This window comes from Myotis nattereri (assembly GCF_964212035.1).
Source record: "Myotis nattereri genome assembly, chromosome: 21".
Classification (NCBI taxonomy): domain Eukaryota; kingdom Metazoa; phylum Chordata; class Mammalia; order Chiroptera; family Vespertilionidae; genus Myotis; species Myotis nattereri.
The window spans coordinates 10,967,253-10,988,193 of NC_138097.1; the positions used below are offsets into that span (position 1 = coordinate 10,967,253).

At 52.5% G+C, this 20,941-nt stretch overlaps 1 protein-coding gene and 1 long non-coding RNA gene across 2 annotated transcripts in view; one reads left to right on the top strand and one right to left on the bottom strand.

The window, feature by feature from the left end:
* CRTC3 (CREB regulated transcription coactivator 3) overlaps positions 1-20,941 on the top strand; it is a gene marked incomplete at its 5' end in the record, with an annotated part of 1,283,408 nt that overhangs the window by 967,754 nt on the left and 294,713 nt on the right. The window lies entirely within an intron of this gene.
* Positions 1,942-12,236, bottom strand: LOC308535754. The gene is made up of 3 exons (XR_013997296.1): positions 12,081-12,236; positions 4,944-5,075; positions 1,942-2,188 (listed from the first exon to the last, which is right to left on the bottom strand). It is a non-coding gene; the product is annotated as an uncharacterized lncRNA (long non-coding RNA).

Consider the following 20,941-nt stretch of genomic DNA (forward strand, 5'->3'; position numbering starts at 1 on the left):
CCACCAGAGGGCAGTAGCTCACCTGCACTGAAGGGCTCCGATGCCTATACATTCCACTCACAATGAAATCTTCCCCCCCCAACCCCCCCCCCCCCCCCCCCCCCCCCCCCCCCCGCTTGTCCTTAGTTTGGGTGAGAAAAGCAGACGTCTGAGAACTTATTATTATTGGGCCTCCCATGGAGACCAATGTCCTTGGGGTGGCTGACAAGGCTGCACCTGGAGCAAAGGGTCCCATTCTTTTTTTTAATATATTTTTATTGATTTCAGAGAGGAAGGGAGAGGGAAAGAGAGACGGAAACATTGATGATGATGCCTGCCGGCCGGCGTGGCTCAATGGTTGAGCATGGACCTATGAACCAGGAGGTCAGGGTTTGATACCCGGTCAGGGCACATGCCCAGGTTGCAGGCTCAAACTCCAGTGGGGGACGTGCAGGAGGCAGCTGGTCAATGATTCTCTCTCATCATTGATGTTTCTATCTCTCTCTCACTCTCCCTTCCTCTCTGAAATCAATAAAATATAAATAAATAAAAAAGAAAGAAACATCGCCCTGGCTGGTGTAGCTCAGTGGATAGAGTGTCAGTCTGCAGACTGAAGGGTCCCGGGTTCGATTCCTGTCAAGGGCACATGCCTGGGTTGCAGGCTGGATCCCCAGTAGGAGGCTTACAGGAGGCAGCCAATCAATGATTCTCTCTCATCATTGATGTTTCTTTCTCTCTCTCCCTCTCCCTTCATCTCTGCAATCAATGAAAATATATTAAAAATCAAGAAAAAGAAAGAAAGAAACATCCATTATGAGAATCACTGCTTGGCTGCCTCCTGCACGCCTCCCACTGAGGTTCGAGCCCATGACCTTCTGGTTTATAGGTCAGTGCTCAACCACTGAGCCACACCAGCCGGGCGCCCCTCCTCTTTCTTTAATGGGGTGATAACCCACTCTGCTTAGGGCAGTGATGGCGAACCTATGACACGCGTGTGAGAGGTGACACACGAACTCATTTTTTTGGTTGATTTTTCTTTGTTAAATGGCATTGAAATATATAAAATAAATATCAAAAATATAAATCTCTGTTTTACTATGGTTGCAAAGATCAAAAAATTTCTATATGTGACACGGCACCAGAGTTAACTTAGGGTTTTTCAAAATGCTGACACGCCGAGCTCAAAAGGTTTGCCATCTGCCGAAACCGGTTTGGCTCAGTAGATAGAGCGTCGGCCTGCGGACTGAAGGGTCCCGGGTTCGATTCCGGTCAAGGGCATGTACCTGGGTTGCGGGCACATCCCCAGTAGGGGGTGTGCAGGAGGCAGCTGATCGATGTTTCTCTCTCATCGATGTTTCTAACTCTCTATCTCTCTCCCTTCCTCTGCAAAAAATCAATAAAATATATTAAAAAAAAAAAAAAAAAAAAAAGGTTTGCCATCACTGGCTTAGGGCCAGGACCAGCTCCATCACTTGCAGGGCCCAGGGCAAAGTGAAAACATGGGACTCCTTGTTTAAAAAAATGTTAAATGCCAGCAGAGCATCGACCCTAATAGGGCGATGAGAGAAATAATGAATAATGACATCACAATTAGCCCCCCTCTTGGGGCACTTAGACTCTGCATTAGACTCTGTCTCTTTAAATCTTTCTTTCCATCTTCCTGGGGTTGTTTGTCTCCGTGTGTTTTCATCTCCACAATGAGGAGGCTGGACTAGACCAGTCTTTCTTAACCCTGGTTACACATTAGAGGCATCAGGGGAGTCTTTAAATAACACCCAAAGCTGGCCCCACCCCCAAGGATCTAACAGCACTGGATGGGGGAGAGGGGAGCAGTTGGGCACATGCGTCAACTCCCTCCAGATCTAGGACCCTGGCTTCCGTTTGAGGGGGACGATGACAATGAAGATGTCCTTCCCCTCCTTCAACATATTTTTATCGATTTCAGAGAAGAAGGGAGAGGGAGAGAGATAGAAACATCCATGATGAGAGAGAATCGCGGATCAGCCGCCTCCTGCACGCACCCCCCTGGGGAGCCCACAGCCGGAGTCCAAGCTCTCAGGACTGCGCTGTGACCTGGTGGCCCCTGGGGGAAGCTATGCATGTGGGGTAGGGTTTCTGGGCACAAAGAGACAAGAATGGCTTCTCCGCCCACCTGGGGAATCCCCGCGCGCCGGGCTTCCTTGATGGAGCCACAGCCACGTGTAGGAAGCTGCCACAGAGAAGCAAGCAGAAAGGGAGAGAATGTTTACCACACACTGTCCGGGGGTCTCACATGGCGGTAAAAGCGTCCAGACTTAATCATCCCCAAACCCTTCTGGGTCTTTTGGTTTTTTAAATCCCCATTTTTTTAAAAAAAATATTTTATTGATTTTTTGCAGAGAGGAAGGTAGAGGGATAGAGAGCTAGAAACATGGATGAGAGAGAAACATCGATCAGCTGCCTCCTGCACACCCCCTACTGGGGACGTGCCCGCAACCAAGGTACATGCCCTTGACTGGAATCGAACCTGGGACCCTTCAGTCCGCAGGCCGATGCTCTATCCACTGAGCCAAACCAGTTAGGGCAGAAATCCCCATTTTTACAGCTCAGAGATGTTAAGTTGCTGGACATCCCTCTGCTTACTGGAGGGGCAGGGCTAGGTTCAGAGATAGAGACCAAACTAGTTTGGCTCAGTGGATAGAGCGTCAGCCTGCGGACTGAAGGGTCCTGGGTTCGAGTTCCATTAAGGGCACTTGCCCGGGTTGTGGGCTCGATCCCCAGTAGGGGGCGTGCAGGGGGCAGCCGATCAATGATTCTCTCTTATCATTGATGTTTCTATCTCTCCCTTCCTCTCTGAAATAAATAAAAATATATATTTTAAAAAACATTTAAAAAAAAATGTAGGAGGCCCTAGCCAGTTTGGCTCAGTGAATAAAAGCACCGGCCTGCAGACTGAAGGGTCTTGGGTTCGAGTCCCATCAAGGGCACATGCCCAGATTTGTGGGCTTGATCCCCAGTAGGGGGGGCATGCAGGAGGCAGCTGATCAATGATTCTCTCTTATTGATTTTTCTATTTCTCTTTCCCTCTCCCTTCCTCTCTGACATCAATAACAATATTAAAAAAAAAAAAAAAAGGAGCTATGACTCTTCCAAGCTTTAAAAGAAAAAAATGTAGGGAGAAGGCTGGGCGGTGCTTGCTTCCCCCCGACCCCCCTCACCCCCCACCACCCCCCTCATCTCTGACCCTGTTAGCCTGAGGCCTAGGGGCCTACTCCACTCCACGCCCACCAGCAGGGCTCCCCGTGTCTGAGGCCAGAGCAGTGGTCGGCAGACTGCAGCGGCTCGCGAGCCACATGCGGCTCTTTGGCCCCTTGAGTGTGGCTCTTCCACAAAATACCGACTTCTGCGCAGGGGCCACGAAGTTTCAATCGCACTGTACAGGCGCGCCCACATGTGGTATTTTGTGGAAGAGCCACACCCAAGGGGCCAAAGAGCCGCATGCGGCTCGCGAGCCACCGTTTGCCGACCACTGGGCCACAGCAACCCCAGAGCCAGCAGAACTGCCCTCCCTTTTCTGCCTGGGAGAGCCAAGCTGTGGCTGCAGCCAGCGAGGCGTGGCCCAGACCTGCCTTATCAGGACTACACAGAGCCCAGAAACCCCTCACCTGGGCCCTGGGGACATGGCCTGGAACACTGGGTCCATTCACTGACGTGGGAACCCAAGGACAAAAGGAAGGTCCCCCAGGCTCCTTGAGGAAGCCGGGAGGAGCTGGAGCAAAGGCAGATGGGGGCCCGGCCGGCCGCTGAGCAGGGCAGAGAGCAAACACGGTAACATCCGGAGATTTCATGGAAAGAAACCCTGAGCTCTGGCTTGTCTGGAGCCCTCAGAGGGTCTGGCCGGCCACTGGGACTGTTTCCAAACGGAAACATCAGGCTCCGTGCAGCGGCTGCTCCGGTTGTCAGTCCGTCCGTCCGTCCGTCCGTCCGTCCGTTGTCTCCTGTGCGCCCTTCCATCCGCTCACTTCAGTCCCTAATTTACCTGCCTGGCCCTTGAAGGCATCTGCGTTTGCCTGAAACTCACGGAGGCCTTATTTGCATGAATCTAATCAGACTAATGAGAGCTGAACTGCTGCCAAGCCAGCCCATCGGGTCTTCCTTCAAGCCCCGTGGAAACTTAAAATCTCCGATGATGAAAATTTCTTTCCGATGCTCCCAGAGTTCAGTGGGTAGGATCCCCTGGACCCCCCGATTTTTTTAAAATATATTTTTTTATTGATTTCAGAGAGGGAGAGAGAGAGAGATAGAAACATCAATGATGAGCCCAGCCGGTGTGGCTCAGTGGTTGAACATCGACCTATGAACCAGGAGGTCACGGTTCGATTCTCGGTCTGGGCACATGCCCAGGTTGTGGGCTCTATCCCCAGTAGGGGGCATGCAGGAGGCAGCCGATCCATGATTCTCTCTCATCATGGATGTTTCTCTCTCTCTCTCTCCCTCTCCCTTCCTCTCTGAACTCAATAAAAATACATATTTTTTAAAAAGAAACATCCACGATGAGAGAGTATCATGGATCAGCTGCCTCCTGCATGCCCCCCTACTGGGGATGGAGCCCACAACCCGGGGTTGTGCCCTGACCGGGAATCGAACCGTGACCTCCTGGTTCACCCCATGATTCTTTGATCCTCAAGATTCCCAGAGACTAAGTGCTGTGGATATAGGTGAGGAAAGAGAGAGAGGAAACAGACCAGCCACACACACCCACAGGTAGACTCAGGATATTAAGAAAGAGCACACAGAGTTCTCCCAATCAATGAGCCAAATGATCTATCGCAGCCTTGTCCAAACACCGCTCTCTGACTCACTCTCTGGATCACACTAAAGGGATAAAGCTGTGTGCAGCCTAGAGCCCCGCCATCCGCCCAGAGCACAGGGTGAGAGGAAGAGGAAGGTGTCCATGCCCAGTGACTCTACGCGTTCCAGCTCACCTGGCCCAACCTTCTCCTGAGGCACCTGGCCACGTTCCTGCCTTCCTCTTGGACTTGAACCAGGAACTTGACTGTCCAGGTACATGTGAGCTCAGCAGCCAGCCATCCTGAAACTCAGGTGTCACCCCGTGGCTTAGAGGCAGAAAATAATAACTTAGGTACAGTCAATGAAGCTTAGATGGTGCTTCCCATGTGCTAAGCACTGTGCTAAGAATTACGCATAGATTGCCCAGCCGGCATGGCTCGATTCCTGCTCAGGGCGCATGCCCCGGTTGCGGGCTCGATCCCTAGTGTGGGGTGTGCAGGAGGCAGCTGATCAGTGATTCTCTGTCATCATGGATGTCTCTCTCTCTCCCTCTCCCTTCCTCTCTGAAATCAATAAAAATATGTTTAAAAAACATAATCTCTTGCCCTGACTGGTTTGGCTCAGTGGATAGAGCGTTGGCCTGTGGACCGAAGGGTCCCGGGTTTGATTCCGGTCAGGGGCGTGGACCTTGGTTGCGGGCACATCCCCAGTGGGGGGCAAGCAAGAGGCGGCTGATCGATGTTTCTCTCTCATCGATGTTTCTGGCTCTCTATCCCTCTCCCTTCCTCTCTGTGAAAAACCAATAAAATATATTTTAAAAAACACACAAAACATAATCTCTCCCTAACAGGTTTGGCTCACTGGATAGAGCATCGGCCTGCGGACTCAAGGGTCCCAGGTTCAATTCTGGTCAAGGGCATGTACCTTGGTTTCGGGCACATCCCCAGTGGGGGGTGTGCAGGAAGCAGCTGATCGATGTTCCTCTCTCATCGATGTTTCTAACTATCTCTCTCCCTTCCTCTCTGTAAAAAAATCAATAAAATATATTAAAAACAAAAAACAAAACAAAACATAATCTCTATTATATAAACCCCTTGGTGGTGATGCCGCCACGCCATAACGACCAAAGACTGGTCACCAGGAGGCTTCGTGCACAGCGAGGCAGGAGTGGGTGGGCGGGGACTGGACACTGGTCCCGCAGGGCACCGGGTCTGGGTCTCACGCGATTTCGTGTGCTGGGTCCCTAGTAATAAAATAAAATGTAGCCCCAGCCGGTTTGGCTCAGTGGATAGAGCGTCAGCCTGAGGACTGAAGGGTCCCAGGTTCGATTCCAGTCAAGGGCACATGCCCGGGTTGTGGGCTCAATTCCCAGGAGGCGGCGTGCAGAAGGCAAGCCAATCAGTCATTATCTCTCATCATTGATGTTCCTATCTCTCTCTCTGTCTCCCTTCCTCTTCGAAATCAATAAAAATATGTTTTAAAAAAATTAAAAATAAAAGTACAGGTGTGGCCCTTGGCCCAGCAGCATGGAATCATGGCAAAGACAGACCCTCAGGCCCAACCCACACCTGCCACATCGGAATCTGCGTCTAATACCAGCCCCAGGGACGCGAACACACGAACACACGAACACACGCTAAAGTTTGAGAAACATCACAACAAATGCCATGACTCGCCCTCCTGGCCACAGGCATCTTGGGGAGGCGGTGGTGTCATTGGGGGGGAGGGGGGGAGGGGGGTTAGGGAGGTGGGAGGGAGCCAGAGGCAGGCAGCACGATGATTTCACTTGGTCACCTTCTCTGTGAGCCCAGGACCCCTGCGGTGGGGAGGCCTGGGAAAGCGATATGTATTTGCTGGTCCTTGCCCCATGCCTTCCCCTTCCCTCCCCACCCCACCCTCCTCTCTCTACCCCCTTGGGTGGGTAGGTGGTTGGGAACAGGGCTGGCTGCTGTGCCCAGCGATAGTCTCAGCTGGCTGCCTCCCCTCCCCCGCAGATCTCCCTTATCTCGGGCATCGAATCTCTGCTGCCATACCTCTTCCCACCCCCACCCCACCAAGGTCACCTCCAGGGCTGGCTCATTGCACAGCCCCCTTCTGCTTGGCCTGGACATGGGGGAGGGTTTTAAAGAGCCAGGTCCTTGCCTGGAGTCCTCCCCTTCCCACCCCAGGGAACCGAGTCAGGGAGAAGGGGAAGGGGAAGGGACCATGATGGGCTTGGGACCAGAAGGGGCGCGTTCAGTCCCAGGCTCTGAGCCTCATTCGCTGGGAACCTTGGGCCAGTCCCGCCCTCATTCTGGGCGTCAGATTCCTCATCTGGAAAGAGGGGGGCTGGGCCAGACACTCCCCGAGATCCTTGCCTTCTAGGAGGGGGTGTCCTGGTTGGAGTGTCAGGTTTGTGACAGGGGTCTATGTAAGCATTTCTTTTTTCTTTTATTAGAAATACTGGCAGGCCCTGGCCAGCTTGGCTCAGTAGATAGAGCGTCAACCTGCGGACTGAAGGGTCCCAAGTTCGATTCCGGCCAAGGGCACATGCCTGGGTTGCAGGCTCGATCCCCAGTGGGGAGCGTGCAGGAGGCAGCCGATCAATGATTCTCTCTCATCATGGATGTTTCTATCTCTCTCTCCCTCTCCCTTCCTCTCTAAAATCAATAAAGAAATATATTTTTTTTAAAAAATACTGGCAGCCCTGTCCCCAGCCAGGAAAGAGTCCCACTGGCCGTTCCGCTGAGAGGAGGAAGAGAAGATCAAGACGAAACCAATAGCTGGGGAGAGAGGAGGAGAGCGGAGGCAGGAGCAGGAACCCCTGGGTTGGGCTTTGACAGGGCACAGAATCCGGCAGCCTCTGAAATGGGAAGTCTTGGCCCTGGCCGGCAGCTCAGTTAGTTAGAGCATCATCCTGGTACGCCAAGGTTTCGGGTTAGGTGCCTGGTCAGGGCACATATAAGAAGCAACCAGCCCGGCCCGTGTGGCTCAGTGGTTGAGTGTCGACCTATGAACCAGGAAGTCAATGGCACATGCCCCGGTTGCTGGCTCGATCCCCAGTAGGGGGCGTGCAGGAGGCAGCCGATCCATGATTCTCTCTCATCATTGATGCTTCTCTCTCTCTCTCACTCTCCCTTTCTCTCTGAAATCAATAAGAATATATTTTTTAAAAAGCACCCAATAAATGCATCAATAAGTGGGACAACAAATTTCTGTCTCTCACTCCCTTCCTTTCTCTCTAAAATCAATAAAAATATGTTTTAAAGCCCTAACCGGTTTGGCTCAATGGCTAGAGCGTCGGCCTGCGGACTCAAGGGTCTCAGGTTCGATTCCGGTCAAGGGCATGTACCTTGGTTGCGGGCACATCCCCAGTAGAGGGTGTGCAGGAGGCAGCTGATGGATGTTTCTCTCTCATGGATGTTTCTAACTCCCTATCCCTCTCCCTTCCTCTCTGTAAAAAAATCAATAAAATATATTTGTAAAAAATGTTTTTAAAAAGAAAAGTGGTCCCTGCAATGGCAGCATTGGCATTGCCTGGGACTCCTTAGAAAGGCAGCCACTGGGCCCCGATCCAGGCCGGCAGGAGCCGGACCTGCCATTTTTTTTAAAAAGTATATTTTATTGATTTTTTTTTTACAGAGAGGAAGGGAAAGGGATAGAGAGTTAGAAACATCGATGAGAGAGAAACATCGATCAGCTGCCTCCTGCACACCCCCCACTGGGGATGTGCCCGTAACCAAGGTACATGCCCTTGACCGGAATCGAACCTGGGACCTTTCAGTCCGCAGGCCGATGCTCTATCCACTGAGCCAAACCGGTTAGGACAGGACCTGCCATTTCACAAGACCCTGGAAATCTGCGGTGCTTGTGACTCTTAGGAGAGGGCAGAGGTGGGAGGGAGGGGGAGCAAAGGGCACAGCTAGCCCAGGCCCCGGCATCCTAGCCCCGGCATCCTAGAAGCTTCTGCTGGGACCCGGCTACCAGGCCGGGAGAGACCGACGCCCTGTGGCCCATGGCCGGCCCGTGTCACAGCGCTGTGGTGGGGACAGCTCCGGGTCAGTGGCCAGCACCAGAGGGAAGCACCTGAAACCGGAGCTCTACAGGGCCGGGCGGGACACGGGGCCCCTGATGGGTGGGGACCATACACACAGGCTCTGTTTGTGCATACACAGCCCCAGGCGGGGAGGGAGTCCAGTTACACAGCGGCCAGTCCTGAGCACCCTGAACCCCCCGGGGAAGGTGGGACCCTCACGGCTGCTGTGTCCCCCAGCCCCTCACCAGGTGTGGAGGCTGCTGACGAGGTCTCAGGTCCCTTCAGCCACAGAGAGGCCCTCCTGGTGGGCAGGCGGGTGGCACTCAGCTGTCACGCTAGGGTGACCATCCGTCCCATTAGCCCAGGGCAGCCCTGTGTACACCTGCTGTCCTGGTGTAATTATTAATAATGCCCCCTCTCGCTCTGGTCTGGATGACACATTAAAGGGTCACCCTGGCGATAGCCCAAGTTTGATCCCCAGAACCAAAGGAAGGTGACTCTAAAGGGGACCGGTCCAGGAGTCGGGAGCTGACACCTGGGGGCCTTAGGCAAGTCCTCTCTGGCCGCAGGTGCCTCGTCTCAATGGAAGAGGTTGGCCTGGCTGGCGTGGCTCAGTGATTGAGCATCAACCTGTGAACCAGGAGGTCACGGTTCGATTCCCAGTCAGGACACATGCCCGAGTTGCAGGCTCGATCCCCAGTAGGGGGCGTGCAGGAGGCAGCCGATCGATGATTCTCTCTCATCATTGATGTTTCTATCTCTCTCTTTCTCCCTTCCTCTCTGAAATCAATACAAATTTATTTTAAAAAATAAAACTTATAATGGGCCCTTCTAGTGGGCAGTTAATGAAGGTGAGACGTGGGTCCGTGGGGTGTCCATAGGTGGGGGAGGACATGGACCCTTCCGCAGCGGCTTTGACTCCATGGCCTCTGGGGACCCCACCTTCTGCTGGTTCTTCTTCCAGGGCCTGGCCTCTGTGCCCACAGCTTACGGAGGCCCTTGGCTTGTATCCCTGCCTGTCCCCGCCTGCCACCCTCCCTTCTCCACCCCAGAGGGACCCTCCTTCAACCCGCACTTCCTCACTGGCTGATGTTGGAGACACATAACTTCATACCCTGCAACTGTGTCACCACTTGTCACCCTGGGACAGCCAATCTCGCAGGATTAGGGAAATGTCATACAGTGCTTGGCTCCTCACAGGAACTCACTGAGGGACTACTTTGTCTTGTTTCTTTGCTTTTTTAAAAATATATTTTTATTGACTTCAGAGAGGAATAGAGAGAGAGAGAAACATTAATGATGAGAGAGAATCATCCATCAGCCGCCTCCTGCATGCCCCCTACTGGGGATCAAGCCCACAACCTGGGCATGTGCCCTGACCGGGAATCGAACCGTGACCTCCTGGTTCAGAGGTCGATGCTCAACCACTGAGCCACACCGGCCGGGCCCCACGGTATTACTAAGCCACCTGGTTCCCATCTTCATGTGAATGCATCCTGTCTCTGCTTCTCAAGGCGAACCACCTGCTGGCTGGCGTGGGAACTAAAGGAGGGGGTTTATAAGCACCCGAAGGTCACGAAGGTCACGCTTGGTGACACTGTGCACCAGGAAGGTTCTGTGAACACTCCCATTCCTCAGCCCCACCTCACGGGCAACAATATCCATCTGTCATCTGACTAATGCGTGGGGCGAAGCAAAGTGGACACTTTAATCCCAGAGCTCAGTCATCTTGACACTCACGACAACGCCATGTTGTTTAACTTTCTTCCCTCACTTGCTCCTTTAGCCTCACGTTTGGGGGATTTGGGGCCAGCAGAAAAGACGCCCGCTCTGCAGGCTGACACTTGTCTAGCTGCCTGTCTCCCACTGGGCCCCAATTCCTCTTTTCTTTTCTTTTTTAAAATATATATTTTTATTGATTTCAGAGAGGAAGGGAGAGGGAGAGAAACATCAATGAGAGAGAATCATCCATCAGCTAGCTGCCTCCTGAACACCCCTCACTGGGGATCAAGTCCACAACCTGGGCATGTGCCCTGACCGGGAATCGAACCGTGACCTCCTGGTTCAGAGGTCGATGCCCAACCACTGCGCCACACCGGCCGGGCCCCACGGTATTACTAAGCCACCTGGTTCCCATCTTCATGTGAATGCATTTTGTCTCTACATCTCAAGGCAAACCACGTGCTGGCTGGCGTGGGAACTAAAGGAGGGGGTTTGCCCTGACTGGTTTGGCTCAGTGGATAGAGCATCGGCCTGCGGACTGAAGGGTCCCAGGTTCGATTCCGGTCAAGGGCATGTACCTTGGTTGCAGGCACATCCCCAGTAGGGGTGTGCAGGAGGCACCTGGTCGATGTTTCTCTCTCATCGATGTTTCTAACTCTCTGTCGCTCTCCCTTCCTCTCTGTAAAAAAAAAAAAAAAAAAAAAAAAAATCAACAAAATATATATTAAAGGAGGGGCTTTATAAGCACCCGAGGTCACTTAGGTCACGCTTGGTGACACTGTGCACCAGGAAGGTTCTGTGAACGCTCCCATTCCTCAGCCCCACCTCACGGGCAACATGATCCATCTGTCATCTGATTAATGCGTGGGGCGAAGCAATGTGGACACTTTAATCCTAGAGCTCAGTCATCTTGACTCTCACAACAACATCATGTTGTTAAACTTTCTTCCCTCACTTGCTCCTTTAGCCTTGCGTTTGGGAGCTTTGTGCCAGCAGAAAAGACGCCCGCTCTGCAGGCTGACACTTGTCTAGCTGCCTGTCTCCCACTGGGCCGCAATTCCTCTTTTATTTTTTTTTAAATATATGTTTTCATTGATTTCAGAGAGGAAGGGAGAGGGAGGAGAGAGAGAAACATCAATGATGAGAGAGAATCATTGATGGGGTGCCTCCTGCATGCCCCACACTGGGGATCGAGCCCACAACCTGGGCATGTGGCCTGACCGGAATCCAACCGTGACCTCCTGGTTCATAGGTCGATGCTCAACCACTGAGCCACACCAGCTGGCCCCCCAATTCCTCTTTTCAACCAAGGGATAATTGTCCCCAAGTCACAGACTCATCAGGGTTTTATATGAGGTGGTACAGGAAAAGGATCCGTACAGGGTAGGCCTCAATAAATGTAGGTTTCATTGCCTTTTAACCTGTTATCTTTCCTCTTGCTGAGAAAATATCACTTTCTGTGGGATAAGATAAGTAAGCAAGCAAGAGTGTCTAGTTTCTATTGCCAAGTAACAAGTAATCTCAAAATTTAGCATCTTAAAACAATCAGTTTCTCGTTCATGGTTTTGTGGGTCGAAAATTTGGGAAGGCTTACCTGGGCAGGTCTCGCTGGGGGGTTCCCAGGCAGTTGTTGGGTGGGGCTGCCATAATCCGAAGGCTCGACTGAGCTGGATGTCCAAGAAGTTACACTCACTCGGCTGGCAGCTGATACTGGTTGTTGGCTGGGCGGAGCCTGGGGCTGTCAACCGGACCATCTACAGGTGCCTGTGCAGCATGGAGGCATTGAATTTCTTACGTGGGGGCTGACTTCCCCACCAGAGCAAGCATCTCAAGGGGCTAGGCCAAAGCTTCATGGCCTCTTAGATCTGGTTTTATTTTTAAAAATATATATTTTATTGATTTTTTTTTATAGAGAGGAAGGGAGAGGGATAGAGAGTTAGAAACGTCAATGAGAGAAAAACATTGACCAGCTGCCTCCTGCACACCCCCTACTGGGGATGTGCCCGCAACCAAGGTACATGCCCTTGACCAGAATTGAACCTGGGACCTTTCAGTCTGCAGGCCGACACTCTATCCACTGAGCCAAACCGGTTAGGGCTAGACCTGGTTTTAGAAGTCACATAACATTACTTGTGCCACACTCTATTTCTGGGAGCCTGCCCAGATCCGAGAGGGGACGTAGACCTACTTCTCCATGGAAGGAGTAGCTTCCATGTAGATTAGCAGGGGGGATGGAAGAAGCCGAGGCCATCTTGGGGAAATAGGACGTGACATCCCCCCTTCACAAATTTGTATGTAAATTGGGGCTTTTATCAGTTAGGGTTCTTGCTCATGAACTCCAGAGGCTGGCTCTGGTTAGCTTAAGCCAATGGTTCTCAACCTTCTGGCCCTTTAAATACAGTTCCTCATGTTGTGACCCCACCATAAAATTATTTTCGTGGCTACTTCATCACTGTCATGTTGCTACTGTGATGAATCGTCATGTCAATATCTGATATGCAGGATGGTCTTAGGCGACCCCTGTGAAAGGGTCGTTCGACCGCCAAAGGGGTCCCAACCCACAGTTTGAGAACCGCTGGCTTAAGCAAACGTTTTTGGAAGGTCTTGTTCACAAAAGGTCACTGCCATCAAGCCAACAGGAGTCCCCGATCTGGAGAGACACTTAATTCATGTGAACACTGCACATGGAGGCAATGAAGCCTCCACAGGAAAATGAAAGTGTGTTCCCCTGAGACAAAGGGGAGGCCCGATAATACAGAGCACATGTCTGTCCTGGTCCCTGATTGGTCCATTTCAATGCAAATGAAGGATCCAAATGTGCATTGTTTGATTGGTCCGATTTGCACTGTCCTGATTGGCCAGAATCTTGAGCCCTGACTGGTCATGATGGAGCCTCTCTGATTGATCAGTAAAGATGCAAATGAGGGTGAAGCTGTGCAGCTTCCATTGGATGAGGCAGTTAGGTCTCAGCCCATTGGTCGAAATACAATCCCAGGAGCACCTTCATAAGGGTCAGCTCAGACAGCGGGGACCTGGTGCAGGGTGCATGAGGGGTCCCTGTAAACAACAGCTATAAAACTCTGATTATGAATTAGGGCCCAGTTACCCACAAGCAGTCCTTGCTGACAGGTATACTCTTTGTGGGGACAACAGCTTTTAGGGTTCACAGATCTGAGAGAGGCTGGAAGGCCAGGATTGGAGAACAGGTGAAACCCAGGAGGCCTGAGCAGTAGGTACACCCACCAAGGAGGTAGCATAAGAGCAGAGCCCGGCCTGGCCGGTGTGGCTCAGTGGCTGAGCATCGACCTACAAACCAGGAGGTCTTGGTTTGCTTCCCGGTCAGGGCACGTGGCCAAGTTGCAGGCTCCATCCCTAGCCGGGGGCGTGCAGGAGGCAGCCGATCCATGTTTCTCTCTCATCATTACTGTTTCTGTCTCTCTCTCCCTCTCCCTTCCTCTCTGAAATCAATCAAAAAATATATATATATATATTTTTAATATATTTTATTGATTTTCTACAGAGAGGAAGGGAGAGAGATAGAGAGTTAGAAACATCAATCAGCTGCCTCCTGCACATCTCCCACTGGGGATGTGCCCGCAACCCAGGTACATGCTCTTGACCGGAATCGAACCTGGGACCCCTCAGTCCGCATGCCGACGCTCTATCCACTGAGCCAAACCGGTTTCGGCAATCAAAATATATTTTAAGAAAAACAGAAAATGGACAAGAGCTCAATCCTCATGGGCAAGTCTATTGCTGCAGCAGGTCCTGACCGGCCCTCCTGCTCCACGGAACCAGCCCTCCAGGAAGTCGGCCTTGGCTGGGGTAACGCCCGGACCATCGTGTGCCGCTGCCTCCCTGGCCGCCCAGCCTGCCTGGTCCTACAAGGGCAGCAGCCTCGAGTGCAGGGCTGGGCTCGGGCCCACCCCACAGACGCGGCTGATTCAGGGTCTGTGCTTGTGTTCAGGATTTCCGCAGGGGTTCGCCCAACTGTGTCTGCCAGGCCATGCCCAGGTTCCGGGGTTCTCACCCTCATTTCTTCCTTCCTCGGAGCCCAGATCTTCCTGCTGCATTGCACCCAGTGCCTTTGATTTCTCCCCAGGGTTTGCAAACACTGGTGAGGCCCTATTCCAGGGATGGCGAACCCATGACACGCGTCGTGTCAGAGGTGACACGCGAACTCATTTTTTGGGGTTGATTTTTCTTTGTTAAATGGCATTTAAATATATAAAATAAGTATCAAAAATATAAATCTTTGTTTTACTGTGGTTGCAAAGATCAAAAAGTGGCTATATGTGACACGGCACCAGAGTTAAGTTAGGGTTTTTCAAAATGCTGACACGCCGAGCTCAGAAGGTTCGCCATCACTGCCCTAGCCAGTTTGGTCCAGTGGATAGAGCGTTGGCCTGCAGACTGAAGGGTCCCGGGTTCCATTCCCCCGTCAAGGGCACACACCCGGGTTGCGGGCTCCATCCCCAGTTAGGGGGCGTGCAGGAGGCAGCCGATTCATGATTCTCTCTCATCATTGATGTTTCTACCTCTCTCTCCCCCTCTCCCTTCCTCTCTGAAATCAATAAAAATATATTAAGAAAGAAAGAAAGGAAGGAAGGAAGGAAGGAAGGAAGGAAGGAAGGAAGGAAGGAAGGAAAGGAAGGAAGGAAGGAAGGAAGGAAGGAAGGAAGGAAGGAAAGGAAGGAAGGAAGGAAGGAAGGAAGGAAGGAAGGAAGGGAAGGAAGGAAGGAAGGAAGGAGGGAAGGAGGGAAGGAAGGAAGGAAGGAAGGAAGGAAGGAAGGAAGGAAGGAAGGAAGGAAAGGAAAGGAAGGAAGGAAGGAAGGAAGGAAGGAAGGAAGGAAGGAAAGGAAGGAAGGGAGGGAGGGAGGGAAGGAAGGAAGGAAGGAAGGAAGGAAGGAAGGAAGGAAGGAAGGAAAGGAAGGAAGGAAGGAAGGAAGGAAGGAAGGAAGGAAGGAAGGAAAGGAAGGAAGGAAAGGAAGGAAGGAAGGAAGGAAGGAAGGAAGGAAGGAAGGAAAGGAAGGAAGGAAGGGAGGGAGGGAAGGAAGGAAGGAAGGAAGGAAGGAAGGAAGGAAGGAAGGAAGGAAAGGAAGGAAGGAAGGAAGGAAGGAAGGAAGGAAAGGAAGGAAGGAAGGAAGGAAGGAAGGAAGGAAGGAAGGAAGGAAGGAAGGAAGAACTGGTGAGAAAACTGGTCTCTTTGCTCCATAACTCTTCTAAAAAGCTGTGATCTGGCCCTGGCCAGTGTTCCTCGATGGTTAGAGTGTCAGCTGTGCACCAGGCGTCCTGAGTCTGATTCCCAGTCAAGGGCACGTACCTGGGTTGCATGTTAGATCCCCCAGCCCGGTTGGGCATGTGCAAGAGGCAACAATCGATGTGTCTCTCTCACATCAATGTTTCTCTCTCTCCCTCTCCCCCTCCCTCCCTTCCCTTCCACTCTCTCTAAAAATCAATGAGGCCCTAGCCAGTATGGCTCAATGGATAGAGCATTGGCTTGCGGACTGAAAGGTCCCGGGTTCGATTCCCATCAAGGGCACATGCCGGGTTGCAGGCTCGATCCCCAATGTGGGGCATGCAGGAGGCAGCCGATCAATGAATCTCTCCCCATCACTGATGTTTCTCTCTCTCTCTCCCTCTCCCTTCCTCTCTGAAATCAATAAAACACATATTCTTTTAAAATTATGTTGCTATAGCCGAAACCAGTTTGGCTCAGTGGATAGAGCATCGGCCTGCGGACTGAAGGGTCCCAGGTTTGATTCCGGTCGAGGGTATGTACCTGGGTTGCGGTCATATCCCCGGTGGGAGATGTGCGGGAGGCAGCTGATCGATGTTTCTCTCTCATCGATGTTTCTAACTCTCTATCTCTCTCCCTTCCTCTCTGTAAAAAATCAATAAAATATATATATTTTTTAAAAAATGCTTAAAATTATGTTGCTATGAAAAAAGCTCCCAGATCTATTGAATTTCGAGCCCCGCCTGCAGTTGCCTGGGCAGGGCCAGACCAAACGATACGGCCCGCGGGCCTGATGTTCCCCACCCCTGACAGAGGGAAAAGAGGTCAGTGCCCCTGACTCCATAGTCAGGTACTGCACGTTGTAAAGGTTCTTGTGACACGCCGGTTGAAAACCTCCGGTCTACATCATGGAAACAAGCCCAGTTCTATTTATGACATCTTCCCGGGGACGTGCCCGCCCATTCATTCCCACATGCAAATAAGACCGGCCAATTCCTCAAAGCACCCACTGGTGATGAAGTCATCCATTCCGTGAGCTGGGCGTCACGCCCATGAGCTGCCTCAGAGTCACCTAGCCTGCACATCCCTCCTAAGGTGGGGATGCCACTGTCACGCCATGGTATGAATGAGGGAATGGAGGCCCAGAGAGGTTAGGCAGCTTGCCCAAGCTCACCCAGCAGAGCTGGGGCTTGAACCCTGGCTCCTTAGAGCCTCTGTGTCCAGGTACTACATTACTACATACCATGTTCTCCTCCTCCTCCTCCTCCTCCTCCTCCTCCTCCTCCTCCTCCTTCTCTTCTCCTCCTTCTTCTTCATCATCATCACCCGAGGAGAGTGGAAGAGAAAGGGAGAGACAGGAAGAAATATCGATGTGAGAGAAACACATCGATTGGTTGCCTCCTATACGAACCCCGACCAGAGCCCGGGCCGGGGAGGAGCCTGCCACCGAGGTATGTGCCCTTGACCAGAATCGAACCCGGGACCCTTCAGTCTGCAGGCCGACGCTCTATCCTCTGAGCCACACCGGCCAGGGCCCATGTTCTCCTTGGAGTCTCATGGCAGATCAGGGCAGTGGGCAGGGCCCTCTAGGAACAGTCACTTGCAGACAGAGGAAATAAAACCCAGAGAGGCTAGGCATTCTGACCAAATCTGTGATGCTAGGGCCACCCCCAAAACTTGTGAATCCTGGCCTAGAGCCCTTGTCACCACCTCCAGCTGCTCCCAGGACTGAGGCCACGGATGCTAAGGGTCATCTAACAAGAGGGATGGACAGAGGGGAGGATGACACAGTGACTGTCCCTGTGTGTCCCCTTCACTATGGCCACCAGGCCTGGAGCGGGAAGACTCCCCTCAAAGCATGATAATCTGAATCCCCTGACTCTCAACCCACAGCCCCCCCCCCCCCCACCGCAACCCCCTTGTCTGTCAATATGGCTGTGATGCCCTGCCCCTCGCCCCTGGGGAGGGCACCCTGCCTGTCATCCTTGCTCATTTAGGCACCCACGTTTGGGAGGAAGTGGCTGGCTTCCCGGGGAAACACCTGTCTGGCCTCATTAACCTGAGCAACCAGTTTCTTGAACCCCGGTCTCAGAGGACAAACCCAGAACTCCAGCCTCCTGATGGTCAGGAGAATCATGGGGCCGGGGTGGGGAGGGTGGCCTAGAATCCTCGAGTGGGAGGTGGATGAGAGAGAACAAAGCCAGAGGGCAAAGGGGAAAGGTCGACCTCTTAACTGCTCTGCAAAGCCCAGATCAACTCACCTCTTCCATGAAGCCCACCTTGATCACCCCATGCCCCCCCAACCCCCAAGCCCTCAACGACCTAGGAAAATGCTTGCTTCTGCTTTAACCACTGGTGTAAATTAGTTGTGCCTTGTACTTGTCACCCTCTAACACACTACATACTTGACTTAGCCATCTGTTGGCTTTCTGTCACCCTCCCTCCCCCAGCCACTCACACACAAAATGAATGCAAGTTCCATGGGGACAGGCATTTTGCCTCTTTTGCTCACTGGTATATCCCAGCACCTAGAACAGGCCTGGCACATAGTAGGTGCTCACAGAACATCATTCACCCCTTCCTTCACCCTTCCAGAACAAGCCCTGAGTGCCTGCTCCTCACCTGCACTGTGCTGTCAGCAGGGAAGAGAGTTATAAATGAGATGTCACCCCTGCCTGGCTGGCATGGCTCAGTGGTTGAGGGTTGATCTATGAACCAGGAGGTCACGGTTTGATTCCCAGTCAGGGCACATGCCCAGGTTGCGGGCTCGATCCCTAGTGTGGGGCGGGCAGGAGGCAGCCGGTCCATGATTCTCTCTCATCATTGATGTTTCTCTCTCTCTCTCTCTCTCTCTCTCTCTCTCTCTCTCTCTCTCTCTCTCTCCCCCCCCCCCGCCACCCCGCCCTTCGAAATATAATTTTGAAAGGCATTATAGGGAGTCAGAGAAGTTAGCCAAAGAAACTAAGATCTCCTCGCCTTGCTTTTTATTAACACAATTTGTGCTGAGGCGAGGGTAGGGTTTCATATACAGCACACAGTCCATTGTCAGAATGGAAGAATTCGCCTGCGGCTGTTCAGGTGTCTGGCCAGTAGGAGGCAATACCATGTAGATTAAGATGCCCTGAACTGTCTGGCAGCAAGCAATCATCCCTTTCCAGGTTTGGGGAAATGCCCTCAGCCATTCCCAACAGGTAACAACATAGGTGACTCAGCCCTTGTCGAGTCCCCAGGTTCCATCAACCTTTCGATGAAACTCTTGCAATTATGACATGCTGGAACTGGCTCCCGGCACCCTTCCTCTCTGAAATCGATAATAAATATATTTAAAAAAATAACACATCACCTGTATCCTAAAGGAGCTCCTGGCGCCCGTGGGAGTGGGTGACTCCAGAGGCCTGTGTGCTCCCACCCACTTCACCCCCAAAGGTCCAGCCCTTGCCTCCCTGCCCTCCATCCGCTCCCCTTGCTGTGCGCTCAGATGTTTTTCATACCTGAAGTCGGACCTTCTTTCTGCCTCTGCCCAGAGGGGCTACGCTGTGTAGTGAGAGCATACGGCCCAGTGTCGGCCTCCGGCATGATCCCTGGCCTCTCTGGGAACTCAGTTTCTTCATCTGCAGGATGGGCTCCAATGTACGCCCTGCAAGAGTTGCTGATCATTGGATTACTAGAGGCCCCGCACACAAGATGGATTGCCCTGCAGAGGGAGGCCCCGCCCACTGGCCGCTTTGGAGCAGTTGCAGAGTCCTCCCCACCCCTACCCATTGATTGCCCCACTGGTCCATGGCCTGGGCCTCCCTCTGCGGGCGATCATGGCCCCCCCACGCCCCCCACCAATCGCATCACACCCGCCTTGGCTGGCCTGGAGCCAGTGGATGTCGATTTGAATATTACGCTTTCATTATTATAGAAGACGATGTTTAAAGGGTCCGGCCACAGCAGGCACGTAATAATTGGCCCCTCTGGCTGGCATTGTTCCTGTGGTGTCTGGCTGTGTCTCTTTAAAAAATATCCTATATAATAAAAGCCTAATATGCTAAGTGTCCAGTCATCAGGTGGGCTGTTCAACCAATCGAAGGGTAATATGCTAATGATATGCTATTGCCACTCAACTGCTCTCTATGACCTGCACTGACCACCGGTGGGCAGATGCTCTGACTAGTAGGTTAGCTTGCTGCTGGAGTCGGGCTGATTAGGACTGAGTGAGATGGGCCGGACATGCCCTGGAGCCCTCCTGTGGTCCTTCCTCGGCTGGCCAACCTCCCGTGTCCCTCCCTGGCCCTGATCATGCACCGATGGGGTCCCTTGGCCTTGCCCACGCCCCCCACCAAGTGCACAAATTTCATGCACCAGGCCTCCAGTATAATATATTGTTATTGATTTCAGAGAGGAAGGGAGAGGGAGAGAGAGAGAGAAACATCAATGATGAGAGAGAATCATGGATGGACTCCTTCCTACACACCTCCACTCTGGGGATCGAGCCCACAACCCAGGCCTGTGCCCCTGACCGGAATCGAACCCAGGACCCCTCAGGTCACAGTCCGATGCTCTATCCACTGAGCCAAACTGGCTGGGGCTGGCTGTGTCTTGAAGCAGGCTGCTTCTCCTGGGAAGAGAGAGGGGAAACCCCAGTGCCCTGTGCTGGTGCAATGGGCCACGGTCCAGCCCCCAGCACACTGGTCAGGCGCTCAGCTCCAGACATTGTATGTGGCATTGGTTGCTTTTACAAATCTGGGATCCAAACTGGCAACAATTTTTTTTTTCCCAAATCCAGCATCGGCGAGGGGGCGTGGGTACCACTCTCACACCTGAGCCATGGGGTGCGTGCTTTGTTTGGGGGGACATGTAACGATTTGCCTCAAAATAAGCCTGCCTCTAGGAATTCACTGAAGCCTGTGCAAAGACTTGTGTACCCGGATGTTCATGACAGCGACATTTCTCATCCCAATCAAATAAAAAACAACCACACTGTCCAACACCAGGCATTGGCTCCATAGAGCATGGTCTATGCTGCCATTGAAAATGATGTTGTAGCCCTGGCCGGCTTGGCCCAGTGGATAGAGCGTCGGCCTGCGGACTGAAGGGTCCCAGGTTCGATTCTGGCTCAAGGGCACATGCCTGGGTTGTGTGTGGGCTTGATCCCCAGTGCGGGGCGTGCGGGAGGCAGCCAATCAATGATTCTCTCTCATCATTGATGTTTCTATCTCTTTCTCCTTCTC